This window comes from Papaver somniferum, chromosome 2 (genome assembly GCF_003573695.1).
Source record: "Papaver somniferum cultivar HN1 chromosome 2, ASM357369v1, whole genome shotgun sequence".
Lineage (NCBI taxonomy): Eukaryota > Viridiplantae > Streptophyta > Magnoliopsida > Ranunculales > Papaveraceae > Papaver > Papaver somniferum.
The window spans coordinates 152,658,170-152,665,303 of NC_039359.1; positions in this window are offsets into that span (position 1 = coordinate 152,658,170).

Genomic DNA, 7,134 nt, shown 5'->3' on the forward strand with positions numbered 1-7,134 from the left:
GGTAATAATATCTCTGACGAGATCTGACCACTGATTTTATAACTTCGTAGCCCTACACGTGGAGAAGATATTTTCTATATCTACATTTACTGTTCCATGAGGTAATATAAGTGACAGTAATAATGCTCTGAATGGTACCCCAATTTTCTTGGGACAAACCTCATTTACGATGTTTGCGATAGCAGATGCCTTGGCTCTTTTCTTGTTAATCGCATATGTACTATCCGTTTCGGCTCATTTGGATGGTTCCTCACGAGACTCGCTGGTAGGCTAGCACGGCAACCTGTTTAATTGGTGTGTTGCATGTTAGAGAAAAATGAGTTTTTAATAAAGATGTTTTAGTCTTGGTGTGGTTTGATCTAGTGACCTAAGAGCAACTACATGCAGTAGTGCGAGTATAACCAAAGAGAAAAAACCAAAAAAAAAAACTAAAAAATTTTGGTTTACTCCGTTGGTTCCACGTTACGGTGCAGGAGTAAAATTTGGTCAAGCGCTCTTTAATCAATGCATGAAACCAAGCGCAAATATAATCTACATCTTATATTCGGGCGGCCGTATAATCCACGTTTGAGCTGGGCATACATAATATTAACGTCTGGTGTGGAGTAGAAGGTTAAACTTATCATACGGCTTTATATCACCGCCTGACGACGGGGCACACATTATGTCACCGCCTCAAAATGGGGAGCACATTAAATCACCGCCTGATAGAGGATTTAATGTTTTTCTGAATCAAACGAACTTTTAAAGTTCTCCTTTGATCGGGCGAACATTATATCCACGCCTGATGGGGCGTAGTTTATACGTTCGCCTCCCTTGAACGTAAATTATATTTGCGCCTCACCAACTTGCGGATGTATAACATCCACCTCACCTCAAACGTCACTTATACTTTTAAAGCGACCTTCGATGCAAGAATGGAGGCTATTCAAGAAGAATTGCAGCAAGTTCTGAATCCTAGCGAAGTCGTTCTTCCAGAATCAAAAGAGCAAGAGCGATTACTTAGGTCAGCTTGCAAATTTGTGGCACCGTAGTGGAATCATCTACGTCTGATATCGAATGCACTTTTTAACTCCGCCTGACCAAATATAATTTCGGTCCGGATTTCAGACCAAATATACCCCGAAACAGTAATTTAGTCGTCCCACTACGATTGGTTTCTGGACCAAAATTATAGTTTTTTTCGTCCATTGTGGACGCTCTAAGGGTCCAAGGATACTTACTCATTTTATGAGTGAATGAAATGTTCCTTTAGTCCCACATTGTGGAGAACTAAAGAGGAGCTCCACTATATAACCATTTTCATATGGATATATTGATAAACAGTGGAGCGGGTGGGGCAAAAAATACATGGCCCAACCCATGAAATTTGAGCGTACACCACACCAATTCTCCTTTTATGTGTTTTAATTGTTTTACAAGAAATAATTTTACGTGTTTTAATTGTTTTACAAGAAATAAACCTTTCTTTGTTTTCCACCTCCAATCCCTGTTGCTAAATTCAAGAATGGGTAACTTGCGTTGTGCTAACTCAAGTTATATCGGGAAGTCTTATCCTGGACATATCTTCGATGTGAGGGGTTTAGCATTACTCATCTCGAGTATACCCGCGAACTAATGTGTTAAGGACAACTTGTTGAATCTGTGATTCTGCCCTCCTCAAATTGTTTAAGTAGAGTTGTTTTGGTTTAGTGGTAGTCCCCGGCAGCGGCGCCAAAAACTTGGTAGGCTTCTAAAAGGGTATAAATTATCCCCGGCCAAAAACTTAGTGGGCCCGGAGATGTGTATAAATTAAGCGCAATGAAAACGGGGGCCTACAGTAATACCGCAAGTGCACGGTCGTCAGTTGTAGCTCGTGCAAGTACGGGTCGATCCACAGAGATCGGGTGTGTTTTGGAAAGTGTTTTAGCTAATTGGGTTCCTAGATTTGCTTTGGGCTTAGAAGCCTTTTGGCTTAGCTTGGGCTTTGAGTACTAATGGGTTTGACAACAATAATATGAACTAAGCTTGGGCTCAGTTGGTCTTTGAAGTGCAAATGGGCTTAGGCCTTAAACTTAGGCTTTTGATTAAGCCTGAATTGGATTGGGCCTTAATGAATTTGGGCTTTGGTCTTAAACAACTGGGCTTTGGTTAAGCCCACAGTTGACTGAATTGGGCTTCAGTTTGAATTGAGCTTTGGACTTGATAGTGGACCAGATTGGGCTCAGCTGGCTTTGGCAGTGAACTGAGCTTTGGGCTCAGCAGCAGCAGGCAGGAAAAAGGAGCTGCACAGCAAGATAGGAAAGCAGCAGGAGAAGAAGTGGCAGGGCAGCAAAAGTGACAGAATGCATAAGGAATAGCAAGAACAGCAACAACAGGGTGAACAGCAACAAAATGAACCAACAGGGTGAATAGCAAAATGAACAGCAACAGAAAACAACACAAGAATGAACCAAGGCCTAAGGCCAAGGGCAGGGTTGTGGAGAAGAAACTGAAATGAAGCAAGCTAGGCAGAAAACAGGCAATCACATAGAATGGGAAGAGAACTAGCTTGCTATAAGCACTAGTTTCTCCCAATGCACAATCAACACTACAACCTAAGCATACAACAAGAATGGCAAGAAAATCAGCTTGCTATGAGCACTGATTTCTTGCCATTGCACAATTAGCACAAAGCTTCAAGATATCTAGCCTAGCATTCCAACAAATGTGACAGCAAATTACATAAAACAGTGAACATTTAACAGTGAGTATGACTGAATTTTAACTGAAACATGGATATGAAAATTAGCAGCAAATTGAACTGAAAAGAACAACATGAACAGAACATGGAAATTGAACTGTGAACTGAACATTTTAACATTTAACATCAAGCATTAACAGGATATGAGACCAAGTATTAACAGGAACATTAACAAACAATGATTGAAAACATGGAATAATGCAAATTAGCAGAACTGAGCATAAAATGAAACTGAGCTGTAAACTAAAAATTAACAGAACTGAGAAGTTCTGGATGTTGGCTATTCCAAACATGTTTTTTACATCATACCCACACCCATATATATAGTCCACAACACAATTTCCCTAAATACAAAATTAGGGTTCTTCCCCAAAAATCAGTTGAATTAGGTTTACCTAATTTCTGTGAAATTGGTCCTTGAAATCGTCGACCCATGCTTTGTAATTGCTCCTACTCCATTCCCATGCTCTAATTGCAACTCTAGGTTACCTAATTTATCAATTTTTTCACGCCTAGGGTTTCAGGAAGAGAAGCGTGAAAAAATGAGAAAATAGGGAACTAGAGGGCTAGGGGTGAGATGGGTTTTGGTTGTTGGGTGATAGGGTGATGATGGTGGAGGTGTGGTGGTGGCAGTGAGTTGGTGGCAGAGGTGGAGAAGGTGGTGGTGTACGGTGGTTCTCTGCTGTGGAGAAGATGGAGGAGAGGCTCGACTGTGTTTGGGGTAGGGGGCGTGTTTGGTTAGGTGGTAGGGCTCGGGTGCTAGGGTGTGAGCCGAATGCATCGAGTCTTGATGTTCTGTGACTCTGAGCTGCGAGATGCGAAGATGGTAGGTAGATCGGACGGTGATGCGGAGGCAAGCTTGTAGCGACCGCTAGATTATATGATACAACAAAATCAACGATGCCAGATGGAGTTAGGTGTTGTAGTGTTAGGCGGAGATATCAAACTTTGATGAACAGCAATGGAGCGACCGTTGGATTCAACTACCATCTAATCTGAAGGCTTGGAATTTCAGCGCTGTGGTGCTCGGCAGAGACTTCAGATTTTGATGCTCTATGAAGGAGCGACCGTCGGATGCTTCTGAGAACTGATCTGACGGCTGAGAACGGAGGCGCTTTTGTGTGTAGAAAATGAGGTTGTGCGCACCATTCTTCGCGGCTTCCTTGCGTAATTTCTCCCGGCTTTTCACTACTTTTCTGCTCTTTTCGCTCCGCGACTCATCCGAACTTTATTTATTACCTAAAAATGCAAAATTAATTAATAAAAATATTTATTATTGAAAACAATGAAAATACAGAATATGGGATAAAATGTAGAATTAATGCATAAAAGATGAGTTAAATGCCAACAAAAAGGGATAAATATATACAATATTTGGCACTCATCAAATACCCCCAAACCTGAATTTTACTTGTCCTCAAGTAAAACAAAACTAAGGAAATCCTAACTATACCACTGTCGCTGGTCTCTCGAATGCATTTAGCGTATGCACTAAGCCTTTTAAACCACTAAGTGTCCCTAGTAGACGAGTTGAAGTCTCGTGAAGGTTTGCTTAGAACGTACCTACAAAGTTCTAGGTCAAAATATAAGCTCAGATTCCATCAAATGTGACATGTGCAAAACAGTTTAAGCTCACAGCAAAATGGAGATGTCAATCTAGCTATCGAAGGCACAATCCTAGCACTGATAACAAAAAAAGACATGTGATAAGAGTGTAAAGTGTATCTACACATGTGTAAAGAAAGATCTGAAGTTATGACTACTAATCACCAAGAGATAGTTTCTCAGGCTAAGAACTGAGGTCGAAATCTAGCTAGCTGTCCGGACTTTACGAGAATTGTGAATGAGTTGGAGGTATTTCACAATTACTCGCGTTGTACATCAATGGCATACACCCTCCTTGCTTATTACAATAAAACAACAAAATGACTATTTACATGACTCTTATTTACATTGACTATTCTCTTTTATTTTTGGAACAAGAGAGGATGGAATTGATAAATACTTGATTGATTTTTGTATTTTTCTGATTTTTTTTTTTTTTTTTTTACTCAAGGAAACACTTTTGATACATATACAAAAGGAAACAAAAATTACATGACACTTTGCAAGAGGTAGCCCTTTTTGATGCACCCAGTTAAATTCGATGGTTGTCTTTCTTAATGTAACCTCCACCTTCTATCCCAACCAACCAAAGAACAAGCTAGTCAAGTTTCGTTCAGTATTCTAAAGTGATTGGCAATCGTAACTTCCTATCAAACACCTTGAAGATCGAGGCCATACATGTATTGGTAGATCGTGCGCGTGCAAATTTCTTATCACTATGTGAATTGTGCTAGAATCAGGGTGCCTAAATATCTAGACTAAGACTCCTAATAAAAATACATATTTGCACAAGAGTCAACATTTCAAGGTAAATGAGCTCCATTTTTATGATTTTTCTAATTTTTTAATTTTTTTAGAATTTTGATTTTTCAATTTTTTTGGAATTTTTCAATTTTTTCAAAAAGAAGAAGGAGTTCGTTTTCAGTTATAGCATATTATCGTGGTATCTACTCTATACCCCCAAACCTAAACTAAACATTGTCCTCAATGTTTCAAAATATGGAAAGAATTAAAAAACAGTATATGGAAAGGGACATGCTGAGTAGAGTAAAAGGAGAGAGAATACCCGATTTCGGCGAAAGCAGAATTAAAACTCCGTTATTCAAGGCAAAAATCCAACATATTTCAGCCGAGATCATATTGGATTAGCAAAATATATACAAAAGGAACAAAAGGGTTTTTAAAATTTTATCTACTGGATTATATACAAAAAATTCACCATACACTAACAATCTAAAGAGTTGAGGATCAACCCAAAAGAAAAAGTGTAGAGACAAAGGAAGTTTCAAAACACTAAAATTGGACTTAAATGGGAATGAGAGTGAAAAACCGAATGAATTACCCCTAAACCTAAATTGTTCAACAGGTTTACTTTTGAGCACAAAATCTAACAACTTTAAGGGTTCAGGATTCAAAAGGTCTAACTCATAATGGACTGTTTTCGGGATGGGCAAACATGCAATTTCCAACTGTGGCTCTTTAAAAGTGTTATATTTTGAAGCAAAATAGTCCAAGAGGACTTGGGAAGCACACAGTTCCAAACCTAGGTTAGGCATTTTCAGAAAAATTGGTTTTACAATGTTGGTACAAACCAAATCTAGGTTGGGTGGAAGGCCAACAGATTGTGACTTAGGTAGAAGAATAGGCATATCATTATCAATCAAATCAAAATCTTCTAACTCATCTACACATGTCACATCATGCTCATTATCATCAATCACATTGGCAAGATTACAATCAGAATTATCAACATCATCAACAGATTTATTCTCATGTATCGGCACATCAGGGGAAACATCACATGGAATACTAGAAGAAATATCATGCATTAAGGTCGGGGCAGAGAAGCCTAATGTATTTGAACCCAAAGGTTCCATAACATTTTCAGTATAGACATGTTCTTCTAACATAACATCATAATCATCATCATCATCATGATAGGGATTTTGCAATCTAGGATAATTTTCAATCCTAAGGTCGGAGTTATTACAAGAGTAAAACTCTAATTCATGGGGGTGATTCATATCATGTGGTGTTGTTCCTGTTTCCCTAACGGATTCCCATTGATGGGTTTTCTTTGCAATCTCGGCTAAAAAATTCCATGCATCATCCACAGATTTATCAATAAACTCACCATTACACATAGACTCAACCATGGTTCGAGATTTAAAGTCTAGTCCCTCATAGAGGATGACGACAAGTCTCCACTTCTCAATTCCATGGTGCGGACATTCACTCAACAAATCATTAAAACGTTCAAAATAGTGAAAAACAGTTTCCTCATCCAATTGGACAAAACAATTGATATTTTGACGAATAGCGATGGTCCTATGATGTGGAAAAAATTTTTGGACAAATTGATTAGTGAGTTGTTCCCAAGTGGTGATTGATTGTGGTCTCAAACCGTAAAACCATGTTTTGGCCCTTTCTTTTAAAGAAAATGTAAACAAACGCAATTTCAGAGAGTCTTCGGACAAATGATCAGGTTGCATAGTCCGACAAATTTGTTCAAACTCTCTTACATGAGTATAGGGGTTCTCAGAATCGAACCCTCGAAATATAGGAAGTATTTGTATCATGCTTGCATTTATTTTAAAAGGGTTATTGGTTTGAGGTAGGACAATACATGATAATGGAATTTGTATTGATGGGTACATGTATTCATGGAGAGCAAGAGGTTGGCCCATTTTGAAATGACACAAAACCCACTATTTGGTTTTAAATGGGAAAATTTAAAAAAAAATTGGTTTATGGGAAAATTTTTGAAAAAGAAAATTTGGTTTAAAATGGGGAGCAAAAGATTTTTT